The sequence below is a fragment of the Falco punctatus genome (genome assembly GCF_963210335.1).
Source record: "Falco punctatus genome assembly, chromosome: 3".
Classification (NCBI taxonomy): domain Eukaryota; kingdom Metazoa; phylum Chordata; class Aves; order Falconiformes; family Falconidae; genus Falco; species Falco punctatus.
Genome location: NC_137582.1, coordinates 38,506,720 through 38,522,958, shown reverse-complemented (window position 1 = coordinate 38,522,958; position 16,239 = coordinate 38,506,720). Strand labels below are relative to the sequence as shown.

The window sequence follows — 16,239 nt, the reverse complement described above, 5'->3', positions numbered from 1 at the left end:
CAGTAGCCCCAAAAGATACACTGTAATATACACTGCTGACTGTAATATATGAAGTGAATACTTTGATTCAGGTTTTGTCATAACTGTGTGCTATACACTATATTTTATCATCTAGAGAAATCATGTTATGCTGAGAAACTTGAAAAAAAAGTTTCTTTCCCTTCATTTGTTTTGTTAGCTTTTCTATAATGTTTTTTGTAAATTAATATTACATATTGTCTCATCTCTTTTATTTATATTTTAAGAGCCTTTATTTAAGATTAGAAACAGCAATAAAATCATTGCTTACTGAAGCAAGCAGACTTTAAATCCAGCTATGAACATTAGGAGGATGTTACACACTGCACACTTTTAATAATGATCATTTAGAAGATAATTTTAGCATCCACACAAGGGAAAAATGGATTTTTGATGAGTTCTTATATGACCATATGTGGTATTAGTCAGTGTGAGGTATTGCTAGCGAGCTCATTGCTTTCAAAAATCAAAGTTAAATGGTTCATCTATCATCAGAATTTGTGTCTGGGCGACTTGTCTGAACATCAGTATGATTTATGGTTTGAATTGGAGGAGTCAACCATGCATGTTTCTTAGTTTATCGTTTTATGCTGTCTTCAATTAAATGTCTATAAACACAGTGATGGCTTTATGACATTGTCCATCAATAAAGACTATCAGATTTTGCATGAGAATATGTAATTTTCAGAAAAAATAATGACCTTTTGACTTCTATGTGGCCTGTTGTACACATGATATATACGGCATGTTTAGACTTCAGTTTTTATCCCAGATCCATTTGATTTTAATCTTGCAGACTAATTAAGACAGTGGCCATATTTTATTTAACATAATTCAGATAGACTACCATCTAGGATTTTTTGATGAAACTATCAAATAGTGATATATTCTGTAATAATAGTAAGATATAATAGGTGCATGACTCTAAAAGTATTTAGAAAATATATTATTTTAATTGTACTAGAACAAATTGAAAGTGATATCAGAACAGTTTATTGCATATTGATTCAGTATTTTGATTATTTTACCATTTCAAGGTTGGATTTTTTTCCCTTAAACAAAATAATGCATACATTAAAATTAAATTAAACTGTTCTGCAAAACGGATGAATACTAAAAAAACATAGGCTCTCATTTTCTTCAGGGACATTGAATAATGATACTTTCACTCTTCATATTTATGAATTACGGTATAGTATACACAGTGGCAGCATATGGAGGTTGAATCATTTTCTGCACAGCTGTGCCCTGATATTGCTGTCGACAGCTATGCATTGTAAAAAAAAAAAATAAAAAAATTAGTATAGCAGTTCTTAAGGCTATACTGAATCTTTTTTGATATGTTTTTATTGGAAAAGTGTATATTCTGTGATTTTTTTTTCATGAGCCATATAAGCTGAAGATAGGTAAAGTACCATTCAGCTGAAATGTAGATAGCATATCTTCTAAGTAAAATTTGGAATGAAGAAGGATATATTTAATATGTAAAATCCAGCTAACAGGAACATCCAGGCTCCTATCAACCTTCATATTCCAACACAGAGAATACATGAGACATGGGCAAATATGTGTTTGTTCAATGTTTCACCAACTTAGGTTGGTGAAAATCGTAAACATAATGTATGCTCATTCCAGCCTGCCTAATATTCTTCTGAGCCTTTGTGGAGATGCCTGTTGTAAATTTTTCTGTCTCATGAGGCCATGAGCTGAATTCATTTTGTGTCTGGTGCATTCTCACAAGTTACAAGTTGGCAGACACCAGATGGTGCTAGGGAGACAACTGTCAAAAATCTTTACAAACTTAAGTCAAACAGAAGTTAATGGTGTCTGAGGTTGTGCTGTTGAGTAGGTGTCTGCTGTTGAGTAGGAAGGTTTTCCTTCTGTCATAACAATTAATATCCTTGCAAGCATGTCTTCTCAGGCTATTTCTCTCTCTTCAATGCAACTTGAATGATTCAATTTTCAATTTCCCATTATTCTTTAGCTAGGTAAGTAAAAATATGTGCAAAAGTCAATAAATGTATCACTACTGTTCATTAGTTAACCGTTTCCTTCACAACTTTGTATTTTAAGCTTTAGCTAGGTGAGATAGGGTAAGCAAATTGCTCTTCTGTAGGCTACATATAGCATATATAACAACATATAAATGTAGCAGTTTTTAAAATTTTCTCATGAACTTTCTGTCAGTGAGTAGATTATATTCCTTTTATGTTAATGAAAATAGTGATATTTCTTTTGAGAAAAAAAATTAAGAAGAAAAAAGAAAGCCTGCTACACTGGATAATATCTAGCTTTTCAGAAGACTAGTTTGAAAATCTCAAATCTGCAGCACTTATACTCTGGAATTATGAGCATCTTAGATGAGGCAGAAGAGGTTTCTTTATAAAGTGCATCACAGTATTTGTGTATTATATACAGTCTAATTGGAGGGTACCCTCATCTCAACAAAAATATTTCATAACATATCTTGTAATGCCATATTCCACCTGAAATAAACATCCTGAAAAGTAACTGAAAGCTTTCTGGACAGATAATTTTTCCTAAATGCTATACCGTGTCATACAGGCTATCAGATTTACTTCCTTCTGTTGAGGGTATGAATCTTTCCACCTAGTGGCATGCGCAGCCATTTCTACCAGAGGACATTTTGCCTGAGGTATTACATTTGAAACTGGACTTGGTAGTCCTAGACTCCTCATTGCAATTTGGGTTTTCTGATACTAGAAACAGCTATAAACTCTTTTGGTGGTAAAATGTCTTCTGGTTTAACGTCTAAGAAAGCTGTGGGAGGATGGAATTGACCGGGTGGGGTTTTTTTAGTTTCTTGGTGTTTTTTTTCAAGTGTGTGTCTTCTCTGAAAACCTGTGCATGCATAAGAGAACATTTTTATGGAGAGAAGCTTTCATAAGGTGAAGTCACCATTCTTATATCTCTTTGTTATCCAGGATCTTGTATGACTGGCAGAAAAGCAGTTGTCAGGAAAATTTATGATGTAGATGTTGGTTCTAGTATAATCAAAATTACATCTATTGTATCTATCACCTATTTCCGGAACAGTTGTTTCCGTACACTAAGAGAGTCCAGGTAATGTGAGCCATTTTGGGGTCCTCATATCACAGAAAGTGGATTAAGTAATACGGTAACATCTTTGACTTCATTGCAGCCCAGGAACCATCTTTATTTAAGGCTAGACATCTAAATTTAATTACAGTACTTGTGGAATGTCTGTCAGTGTTGGGAATGATAGTAGGTATCCATACATTCTCGACCTCAGGGAGCTGATATCTCAGCATATGGGCTTGATTTAAACAGACACTCAAGTAACTGTGTTTTACATTTACAAACAGCCAGTACCTGAGAACAGTCTCCTGTACAGGGAATCCTTGTAAATGTGACAGGAAGCTGTACTGTACAAGTCGTCCTTGTTTTGCTTTATTAAAAAGTCAGCACTTTCTAATGGAAACCACATGGTGCTATGGTTGTTTTGTTATCTTAAGTGCAGAAAAGATCTGCAATATGTGCTGACAAATGTGAAATCTTTATGCTAGTATATCTGACTACCAAAAGAAGCCATGTATTTAACAAAGTTGAATGATATAGAGTAATTGGATTATAGGAAAATTCAACTTGGAAGGGACCTCAGAAGTTCTTTGGTTCAACCTACTACTCAAAACAGGCTCAGCTATGAGGTCAAAGCAAGTCATGCAAGCCTTTACCCAGCCTAATACAGCCTCTTGAAGCATTTGGTTCTCCTGATGAAGATTCTCCATTCCAAAGCTGCCTTGTTCCAAGTGTCTGTTGACTTTCATCCTCTCACCATGCACTATTGCAAAAAGCCTGACTCTATCTTAATAACTTCCCTGTAGTTACTTGAAGGCTGCTGCATTTCCAAAGTCATCTCTTCTGCACTCATAACAAGCCTGGGTCTGTCAGCCTTTTCTCACAGGGCAAGAGCTCCAAGTTCCCTGACAATGGCCTGCTGATGAACTCATTCCAGTTTATCTTTGTATTTTTTTCTGCTGAGGAACCCAAAACTAGACACAGATGTGATCCTATGAGTTCTGAGCAAAGGCAGATAATAATTTCCCTCAGTCTTCTCCCTGTGCTGCTGCTAATGCAGCCGAGGATGTTGTTGACCTTTTTTGGTACCTGGGCACAGTGCTGATTCATGTTCAGCTTGCCAATAGCTGCGGGTCATTTCTAGCAGAGCTGCTACTCAGGCAGCCAGTTCCCAGCCTCTATCAGTGCAAGGGGTTCTTCCTAGGTGCAGGACTTAGCTTTTTTCCATGTAGAATATCATAAGGTTCCTGTCTGTCTGTTTCTTCTGTGTGTTCAGATTCCAGTGAATAGCAGCCCTGCTCTTCTGCTCTCAGCTCTGTTGACGTGTCCCCTCAGTTTGGTGTCATCTAGAAACTTGATGAGAGTGCTCTCTGTTGCCTTCTCTGGGTTGTTGATTAAGATATTAAGCCATTAAGATATTTAAAAGGAGAGGTTCCAGTACAGACTCCTGTGGTGCTACACTGGTTACTGGCCTCCAGTTAGAGGATGACCCACTAACCACTACCCTATTAGTCCAAAAATTCAACCGGTTGTTATCCATCTAGCTGTACATCTATCCAGACCATAATGACTTAATTCAGTTATTGTGGGAGGCAGTGTTGAAAGCTTTGCTAAAGTTGAGGCAAATTACATCCTTGGTATTATACAAGGATTGCTTAAGAGACTTGCAAAACATCTTTGCTGCACATTTCATCACAACTGTGAAAATTATTTTTAAACAAAGTTTTAGACTTTCACAGTTCAGTTTGTTATATAAAATGAACACTGAAGAATAAAGGTGAATGTGGAAGAGTGCTGAAGGAGATAAATATGCAGGATAAATAACTGAAGGAAGAAAGGCCTTGGTGCCTGAAAGATATAAATAATTTAAATACTTTTAGAATCTTTTGAATTCATGCTGGTGGGATTAATCTCTAAATTCACCTCTAAATTTGGGAGTCTGTCTGTAGTTGCCAACATATGGGGAATGTATTCCTCTGAAGACACAAAAAGTTTAATGGAAATTAGGCCAATTTTTCTCATTCTTAAGTAGACACTTTGGTTGGCTGAATAGCTGTTCAGAACATTTCAGTTCATTTTACTGCCTAGGTCTCCAATGGATACGAATCTTAGACATTAATACACATTGGTACTTAAGTGAGACGTATAAACTACAAGATGTATTAAAATAAGTGCAAATATTTCCTACTAAGATTAAAATAAATAATTTAGGAATAGTATTTTAGGGAACTCATTCAGGGTATAAAATATTTTGCTATTGACACACTTGTCAGTGTGCTGAAAACATTAAGAAGTGCATTCCAAATAAAGTAACAGACACTTTATTATCTCTTCCTTATATTTTCCAGGTGTTTGCTCCCTCATTCAGTTTAACATCTTCTGAGCTTTCCATTCAGTTAAATGGTGGAATACACGACACACCAATACCAAGGTGGATGACACTTACCCAGATGTTTCAGCATTGATGAAATGCTAAACAGTATTGATATGTTGTATTTTAAAAGGATTCAGGAATTATATTTGCCCAAAAGATTTTGTTAGAGTCAACTAATTTTCAGTGTTAATCACACAATAATTAAATATCCGTATGACTTCTGGGCATGATTTGTTAGCGTGCGATTTGTGTAAAAAATGGTGCTTCCCCCAGCCACATTAGAAAGATGAAGGATTGCATGAATCAAAGATTCATAAACCTAGTTATGGAGTGTCATCAGAAAATTAAGGACAGAATAAAAGATTATCTGTGATGGTTCAGAAGAAAAAGCAATGAAAGGAAGGGCAAACAGGACTGTATCAAATTCATCACTTCTAGTTATGTGATGTGAGCACATCTTTGCATCTGCTCCACTACAGTATATACTGTAGAGGAAGCACTACAGTGCTGCCTACAGAAGCAATTGAACAAAGACTCATAATGTTGGCATAAAAGGACTTCATTTTGGGTAAGTGCTCACTAAAGGATTCTTCAGTGTTATGTTGGCTTTGGGTTTCCTTATTTTTTATTTAAACACAGTAGCACTTTTGAGTTTGTTAGAATCCTAATGCTAATTGTTTTAGTGAACTAAATGCTAGACCATTATGTGTAAAATAATTTTTTGTATATATATATATATATATAGGGTTTTTCTCAAATAATTTTTATTTCTATCACATGATTGTGAGCAAATAATGGTTATCTTACTCACAATTTAGGTCCAGTTTTTGAAATTGTTTCTGTATGAGTGTGGAAAATATGCATGTATTTATAAAACTGTAACTTTATAAGATAACTCTTCCTCTATTTAGACCTGTTTATTTTTAAAATCACAACTGTACCTGATAAACTCCAACAGTCCTAATATAATTTGGATATTTCCCCAGATTTTTTTTTTTTTCTGTTTTAGGTCTGTCTTATAAAGATGACAGACACACCTAAACCCAGATTTTTTCATTTTTACAGTAAACCTTTGGAAGGTTAACATGTGATTTAACTTGGGTACTTCTAATTGCTTCTGTTGAAATAAAATAAACCAAAATTGATAAAATTCCTGAATAGCCTATCCTAAACTTTGGATAAAAGTGAGTTAATTGATTAACATTTATTATAATTATTTAATTTTGCTGTTTATGTTATTTTGACCGTAGTTTGATCTGTAACCTTACCTTATGATTTTATACTATGATTTTTTCCTTTTCTATAATTTTCTTATTGTAATTAATGTCATATTCCTTTACTGAGCCGTACTGTCTTTGTAAAAGAAAAGTTGAATCTTTAAGGTGAATGCTGAAACATTCCTGTGGAAAGAATTATTTAGTATATTTAGTAGTATTTAGTAGTAATCAGTTTTTTCTTATTTGTGAACTACAGGTGTTATATGAAGATAACATGGTTTGCCTTGCAAAATCAGAATATGAACAAAATCTAATGATCATAAATTAGGAGCTCAACTAAGAAAGAGAACCTAGCGAGTTTAAAGTACAAGTTGGACAGAGGAGAACTGAAGTTATGAAAATATGTAGTGCTATTAACAAGAAAAATAAGGTATGTAAAATATACATATCTTTTCTTAAAAGATATTCTGTAACTGTGTTTTTATTGACTGTATATATATGAATATATCCAGACTTCATTCTTCTTTTAATGTAGTCTGTCTTTCAAGCACAAACTTGCCATCTAAGTTTTTTTGGCTTTTCCTTATTCATTATTTCCAGCCAGGAGTATTTTTTATTTATCTGAGTGTGTTGGTTGTTAATCACAGTGGGTTTTAACTACATATGTAAGTATCCTAGATTCTTCAACTCTTTTTACCATGGGCTCTGTCTTTTTTTGAGTTGTGTGCTTTCATTGACAAATCTCTTCATTGCCCTTGAGTTTCACAGAACATGTACACTGAAGCCCTAATAGCTGCTTTGTATCTGTTTTCAAAAGCCTTAAAATACTGCAATCTTCTGATAGAAGTTGTCAGATTTGTTTCAGTGGCATTTGGGCCTAACTGGGCAAAGACATGCAAAATCTATAGTTAACATTATATCAGAGTGTGTGCTGCATTGTTTTCTAATAATGCTTGAAAATCTACCTTATCTTTTTATCTTTTCAAGAGAGAAAAGAGGGTGAAATACCAACTCCATTATCCAAAGATGGGATTAGCCAATTAGGCATACACAAATCAGTGTGAACAGACGGGATGCATCTGAGGGTCCCAATGAAGCTGGCTGATGTCCCTGCAAGGCTGTTATCTAACTTCTTCAAAAGTTCATGAATTTTGGAGGAGGTTCCCAATGACTGGAAAAAAAACAAATGTCAGACCCATCATCCAAAACAACAAGAAGGAAGATCCAGGGCACTATAAGCTGTTCTGCCTCACCTCAGTGACTGGACAGGTGATGGCATAAATCCTGTTGGAAGCCGTTTTCAGACACCTGAATGACAAAAATGTGATTGGGAGCAGCCAACACAGATTTAGCATGCAGAAAGTATTCCAGACCAATTTTCTATGATAAGATGAGTGCTGGTGCTGCAGACAGAGGAGAGGGCAGTGGATGGTGTATACCTGACTTTAACAAGACCTTTAACACACTCTTACAAAGTCTCCTTATCACCAAATTGGTGATGTACATGGTAGATAAATGGATAATGAGGTAGGTGGAAAACTGGTTGGACTGCCAAGCTCAAAGAGCAAAGTTTATCTGGTGTTCAGTAACAAGTGGTATCCTTCAGGGATCAGGACTGGGACCAATACTGTTCTACATCTTCATTAATGGTCTGAATAGTGGGACAGAATGCATTCTCAGCAAGTTTGCTCATGGCACCAAATAGGGAGAAGTGGTCAACACATTGGAGGGCAGCACTGCTGTTCAGAAGGCCCTAGTCAGGCTGGAGAATGTGTTAACAGGAACCTCATGAAATTCAACACAAGCAAGTACAAAGTCCTGTGCTGGGGGAGGAGTAACCCCATGCAGCAGCATAGGCTGGTGGTAGGCCAGCTGGCTGAAAAAGAAGCTTTGAAAAAACAAAAATTCAGGCTTCTTGTGGACACCAAGTTGAATCCTATTCAGAAGCAAGGAGGTCAACTGCATACTGAGCTCTGTTATTAAGAATGTGGTCAGCAGGTCCAGGGCCATGATCCTTCTGCCCCATTTGGCACTTGTGAAAGCACATCTGAAGCTCTTTGTCTGGCTTTGGGAATCCCCATTTCAAGAGAGATATTGGCATACTAAAGTGAGTCAAGTGGAGGGTGACCAAGATGGTCAAGGAGCTGGAACACGATGAATGACAGTCTGAGGCAACAAGGTTTGTTTTGTCTTAACAAGAGAAGGCTCAGGCGAGTCCTTGTTTCTTCCTGCTATTACCTGAGTGGATGGAGCTAGACTCTTATCAGAAGTATGCAGTGATAGGACAGAAGGCAGTGGACACAAGTTAGAACATGGGAAGTGACAACTAGATAAAGGGGAAAGACTGGTTTTACCATGAGGATTCTCAAGCCCTGAAACTGGTTGCCCTGAGAGTTTGTGGAATCTCCATCCTTGGAGGTGTCTGAGACTTCACTGAACACAGCCCTGAGCAACATGCTCTAGTTAGACCTCCTGTAAGCAGAGGGCCATGTGTTCCTTCCAACCTAAATTATTCCATGATTCTATTATTTTGTGAATTCAGCTTTGGTCATTAGCACTTTTTATTACAGGAACTCTTTAGACATAAATCTTTGACAAGACAGGTAATTCATTGTGGAAACCAACTGGAGCTGTTGAAATACTGAAGATATCATACACCAAAGGATGCACCATTTTGCCACGTTTGTTGATCATTGAAAGCTGAACAGACTGTAAAGACAAAATGTGTTTGCAACAGCTGATAGTATGAAACCATGATTTCTGCCAACCACGACCAAACTGAGGTGAATCTCTCTTCCAAAATAGACAAGTTAATTTAGTTAAATTTATCTGCCCCCATCTATAATCCATTTCTTTGCCTTGTAAAACATTTCCACAGCTTTTGGCTTTAGCTGGAGTCACTCTGCTCTTCAGGAATTTATCCAGAGGTCTACATGCCTGCTCAAAGGCAGCAAAAGTTAGTACATTGAAAGCCTTTTCATAATTCTGTATACATTCTCATTCCATTATACCTGAATATCTACATAATTCTTTCAGACACAGAAAACAGTAGGGATACTATTTACAGACAGCAAAATGTATTACTAGTTAAATACTGCTAAAAGTAGAAACACATCTTTCTGTTTGACATACCCCAAGCCTATTTTGCATCCCATTCCAAACGAGACAAGACTGGGTAGTGTTGCACATCCTGACTCCAAATACCACACTTACCCCTCACACATGATTATGATGAATTACAGCTTATCGATACCAACTGCTATATCCCAGGTACCCAACATCTTTTCCTGCAGTTCCATTTGCTGCTTCCTCATAAGCAGCAAATAAGGAAAAGGTACTAGAAAAAGGTAGGGCAGCAGAAATTATTTGATGTGTGTCAAAAGAAGGGCAGTGAAGCTGGTGAAGGGTTTAGAGCACAACATGTAGATATGGTACTTAGCAACATGGTTTAGCAGTGGACTTGGCAGTCCTGGGTTAATGGTTGGACCTGATGATCTTAAAAACTTTTTCCAACCTAAATGATTCTATGATTCTATGACTTCTTTCTCTCTTAACAAGAAAAATCTGTTCACCCAGCTGCTCACTGTGCCTCGATGATCAGGCTCTCTTCTTGCTACACCACTTTCCAACACTGAAGTTTGCCCCTCCATAGATCCTGACATACTGTCTACCTCTCTAGAAGCTCAGTCATTCCCTCCACCAACCTTGTAGATGTGTCCCGCTCCACAGATTGTGGGTAGAAAGAGACAGGCCATGGACACAGCCCCTCCCCCACCAACCATTTCACCTGAACTGAGGTTCTAGGCGTATAATCTCAATTTGTAGTTAGCTCTGCTTTGAGCCAGAAGTTGGACAAGGTGATTTTCAGAAGTCCCTTTTTTCTATAAACTGATCATTATTCACCTGTAGTGAACTAGCCCTGATAACAGTGCTTTGAGTGTTCTTCAGCATTATCTTTCTTCATGCCAGCAATCTGTTGCTGCTCCTCCTGGGTCTACCAGTGTGAACAGTGACCTTTTGCTTTAGCTCTAAAAATCTCCTTGGAAGCTTACTCTTCAACTACCACTTCCTTGTAGAATTTCTGATACATCTATAGAAAGAGGTGTTCCTCATATTTGTTAGCCCCAGACTGTGCCTTAGGCTCAGCTGTGTGTTTTGAAGGATGGAATATGTGATAAAGATGGTCCTGGCAAACTTTAAGACATACTGGTAGTGCAGGCAACATGACCGAATTCTTATGATGTCAAAAGTGAACTCTATTGCAAAGTGAATGTAGCAGTGAGTACAGCTCTGACTGCTCTAGAGAAGCAGCTAAAGCATGTGAGAAGCCAGTTCAGAAGAAATATAAATTGTCTCCTATAAAGAGCAAGGAAAAAGATATGAGGGATAACAGTTGGAATTTATGGTATCTAGTAACATTTGAAATCAGATTGGGAATGGTGCCTTTAGGGTTTGTCTTTGAAGCACAGTTTGAGAAGACAGCAACGTGTGTGGATGGGAGTGTGGACTGCCAGAGTTTTCATGCCCTTTCTCTACAACGTTGCTTTTCCTGATGTGATAGCTCAGTCCAGGCTGAGACGACGTGGCATTATGGACGTTAAAATTGCACTGATGTATTAAATAGATCAGGTTACTGCAGAGACTGCCTGAACTTTGAACACAAAACTTCCCTCTCCTTTGTCATAGCCTCACTACGTTACCTTAAACAAATCTGTCTATTTCTCCTCTGGAAAATGGGCAATAATAAAACCAATTTACTTTACATGGCAACTGTTAAGATTAATTAGTTAATGCTGTGGAGCTCATTTCTGCAGAGGCTTCCTATGGCCCATGAAAGAATCATATAGAAAGAAATTGCATGTTTAAACCAGACAGTTTCCTTTTTCACAGAGAAAGAAAGGCTAGACGTAGATTGTCTGAGATTTTAGTTTCCTTCTCTTTTGCCAGTTACGTCTACATTTAGAAGACTAATGCTCTAATAATACTTGCTACTCATTTGGAAATTTAGATGAGACATTTGGGTTTCCTAAGTAGTTTTGCATTAGACTTAAGCTATCTCATAAATAAATAATGACTTAAAAAATCCGTCTACATTTCATATTATTATAGAAAGAAGGGTTATTACAGAAAGAAAAACCCCAGGGTGTTACTGTATTGGTCTTCAATATGTATGTGATATTATCATGTGCTTTAACCACTCCAGTCCTTAATAAATCGATGGGGCTGTTCTTTGGCCCCAAAAACATGACACTTTTTTAAACTCATTTTCAGTTTTGCATGTGTATGTATATAAGTATAGATACACATACATATTTGGATATATAAATATGTACTTATGTATATATGATTATACATTATATATATCTACATATGTGCATGTACCATATAGCTACAAATACATATGTGTACAAATTTTATCTTCTGAACCATTACAACCCTGAAGTGAAATCTGTTTTCTGGACAAGCTTAAACAAACCTATCTGGGATCCTGTGTTCTTCAGCACCAGTAGAGTACGCTGCACTGACTTTCCACCAACATTAGCCAGACTGCATCTAGCTCAAATCTGACTGAGCTATCGGTGTAGGCATATTGATAGCTTCTCTGTACTTAATTTCTAACCTGTAAAGTGAAAGGCTAGTTGAGCAGATAAAGATGTCAACGACTATGAGACAAGTACTGAAATACAGAAGGCCAGGTATTTATGAAACTAAAAACAAGAGGACCACAAAGCTATGATGATTTTATCCTGTTTGCTAAAAGAATCCAACACTTATTAAACATCTTGGAGAGTCTGATTCATCAAAGCAATTAAGTGTGAACTTAACTTGAAGTCAATAGTATATAACTACTTGCCTATAACTAATTGTCTGCTTAAATGGTTTGCTGAATTTGTAATTTAATATAAATGCATATGAAGTGTGGGGGTTTACTGTTGTTTTGTTGTTTGTTTGGGGTTTTTTTCCCAAAATGCAACTTAAAGAAGAGATTGTTTGACCTCTTCATTTCTAATTGGTTTGTTCACATTAAGATTTTAAAACTGACATCCAACAGCCTAATACAAAATAACAATTTTTCTTCTTTAAAATTGAGATGATAACTATCAAGTATTCTTCACATCCTTTCAAGCAGCATTGTCTTACATCTTGTATATAGTTTACTTCTATTTATATTTTCTTATGTTAATGAGTAACTGGTTTTTTTAGTGATTTTATTATTTACTAAATAACTCTCCCCTTCTTATTCCCTGGTAAACTCTCTCTTCATTGCTTGGAAAATAGAATTAAACAGAAGCAGGATGCTCATGTCAGTGCTTTCCTGTGTTGTTCATCTAAGAGTCACTTGTTACTCAGAAGAAGAAAAACCCCGATATGGCTTCTAAAAATGTTGTTGTGAGATTACATTACATGTACTATAAAGTTATGAAAATGGCAGTTTGCATTTTTTGTAACTGTACAAAAGTAAATATTTAGAAAAACAGTAAACTGAAAAAGATACATATGGAATAGGATGGCTTTCAGACTCACTGATGGCATTAGTAGTGCAATGAATAGTCCATGAATGTTACATTATTAAAATCAAAAAATATTTTGATATATTAGCTTTTATTGCATTCAACTGTGTTCCTTAATAGTGTATTTTTTTTTTCTCACAATGAAGTCATCCTAAAACATTGTCAAATTACTTCTAGAGTTGCTTTACAACTTTCTCCAGCTCCTGCTTTGAGTTTTTTTCTTTCTTTTCTTGCTATTTACTGCAATCAAGTGCTTTTTCTGTAATTGATGCCATAATTTTTCCTGATGCTGAGTCTGCAAGATGTTGCAGTAATCATTTAATCAGTAACAACACATTTTTGTGTTCCTACTGCATGATTAAATTAATTTACTTTACATGTGTTACATTTACAGAAATCACTGACTCATCAAAGAAAAGTAAATAGTCTAATTAAGTCTCTTCTGATTTCATATAATGTCAAATAATTTAAAAAAAGACTTAAAACAAGGTCAGGATTTTCCCATGTTTATAAATAAGCAACTGTTTCTAACAATTATATTAAACTCACAGGGAAAAAAATAAAGCAAGAGAAAATATCTTAACTCTATTTACACAGATAACATAATTTGCCTGGTTCTTGGAAAATTTAGTTTGTTCTCATTGTCATTATGATATGGTTCTGATCTCTTAGCAAGAGTTTTGACAATTCCTAAAAACAGCTCAAGATCTTTTTCTGACTGCAACATAAGTTGTTTAAAATAATTTGTAAGTAATAAGTAATGAATCAAAACATTTCTGAAACAGTAAAATGTATTCCCTTCATTTGCAAATACATCTTGGTTTTGATCACATTTGTTCTATATATTTAATTCATATGTTGATGACTTTTTACCCGTTACCTTCATTGGTTCGGTTCCTTCCAGCTTTGTTGTCTTCCAATAGCATTTAAAAAAATATCAACAACTGGTCTTGAAGACAGTGTTCAAAATACCAATATAGTTAGTTTTTAACCACAGGAAAGATTTTAATTAGGATGTTGTCAGCTATAGGTAGCTTGAAATTCCCGAACAGCTTTTTCTCTTAACTGAAAAGCCACTGAATTGCCCGTTCTTGGGGTAAGACTTTTTTACCACTACATATCTAACTAATGCTTAAAGCATTTTTAGATGAAACAGAGGTTCAAACAGATGAGTCAAACTGTGTGAATCACTATCTGGTGATACTGGATCATTCTTGCAGTAGAGTTTCTGAGATATCCATGCCTGCTGTCATCACGTTAGCTTGAAAATTACTCAGGATTCTTAATAGCTAACTCTTAAGCATCTTTCTTAGTTCGTAAGAATACCCAAAAGACTTCTTTTTATTAAAAGATGAATTCAGAGAGACAGTTACCCTCTTATACTTTGGAGTCTTATACAGTAATGATTCTGTACCAACAACGTTCTAAGGAACATTTGAATGTATCCTGCCTTCATGCCTTGGCAAACAGGGCATGGGAAGTCTCTCGGTGGACTCCAGTCAACAACTCTTGTGTAAAATGTTCTGGTGCAGCAGAAATAGGATACATTTGGCCAACACAATTCATACATTTAAAATGCCTGTATAGTAAATAGATGTATTTTTTAGTGTGCACAGCCAACATGTATTTCCCACTGTTTGATCATCTTGGTGACAGATGATTGCCCAGCTATGTTATTTACATTTTCAGTGCTTCAGTACTTTTACAGTTGTCACATACACATAGCATTTTCAGATGACTGTTCAGTCTCCTCATGAAATGGGAATGTTTTCAAACTTTACAGTCTTGCTTAAGGTGCACTTATAATTGAAATAAATTATAAATAACTTATAAATGAAATTCTTACAGAGTGATTTGTAAATGACTTAATCTGAAAAAAGTATTCTGTACTCTCAGGAATATTATAATGTGAAGATTAAGCAAAATATTTTTGCTGGTATTCCTGTGCTTAACAGTATCTGACACAAAATTGTTTCCTGTAAATGCATTTTAGTGTTTATGTAACTCTGTGTATTTTCTAGCCATAAACTGCTATCACAGAATACCATCACCTATTTAGAAGTTTTTGTAATAGCTTATATTTTGACAAACATAAAGAGTTTTAGCATGGATATGTAAATGTGTATGTGTATCATGATAAAACAAAGAAACAGTTGAATATAATTGAAAAATCTAGATATCATGAGTGCCTCTTTGTAAAGCCATCTATAGATACACTCTTCAAAGGCTGAAAGTCAATGATAAGCTCTATGAAATACAGGACATTCAGTTGTAACTGATATTTTCAACTGGGAAATCTATAAATCTGTTTTAACTTCATATACTATGTGTACATGGTTGAGCTTTTTCAGGGATTGTTGAGAGGGATCAATAAAAACCGACAGTAGGAGGCTATGGAATTTTATACACCCACTTTCTTTGAATGTGTTTGCCCTGGACAAGTCTTAGGAGAAATGATTCAAATGTCTGAAGTCCCTAGAATACTCCTGAGCCTTCTACACAGTTTTATTTAACACAAAACTTCGGATGTACAGAGCAGAAAAATGAGCGTGTTTATTTTTTGACTTCATACAGCTGGTTCGTTGAGCTTCTTATTTAGCTTAGCTTCTAGTACTTTGGTTAGACCAAATTTCATGGTGTCTCTTCAGTTGTTGAACATACTCTAGTACTTTGATTGCACAAGCAGTGCCTCTCTTGTTTGTTTTCAGTATTACTATTACATTTAAGGCTTATTTGAATAATACCTTCCTATTTCAAGAAACTGGAAACAGTCCACTTTTTGGTCTTTTTAATTATTGATATGAAAATTCTTCCAGCTCAGCAGATAAAAAGCTATAATCCCTGAAAATGTTGATTCATGATGTTGTTCAAATTAGTTACCTGAAAAAATTGTGATGATGGTTAAAGGTCGCACAAAATTTTATAACACATAGTGACATGTAAAATTCGTATTATACATTTATCTCCCTATATTTCAAAGCGCTTCCCAAATTTCATGTAGTGGGGAAGCTAAGGTCTAGAGCAGAGCAGTGATTTCTGCAATGTTACCCATAAGAAC

General features: G+C 35.7%; 1 long non-coding RNA gene across 7 annotated transcripts in view; it reads left to right on the top strand.

Moving 5' to 3' along the window:
• Positions 1 to 15,352, top strand: part of LOC308061424 — a 58,154-nt gene extending 42,802 nt beyond the window's left edge. For 6 of the 7 annotated variants that reach the window (XR_013927216.1, XR_013927217.1, XR_013927218.1 and 3 more), the window contains one exon: positions 1 to 15,352. This exon is cut by the window's left edge. This is a non-coding gene — a long non-coding RNA (uncharacterized lncRNA). The other variant, XR_013927221.1, reaches the window with a different exon arrangement.
• Positions 15,353 to 16,239: the final 887 nt, after the last annotated feature.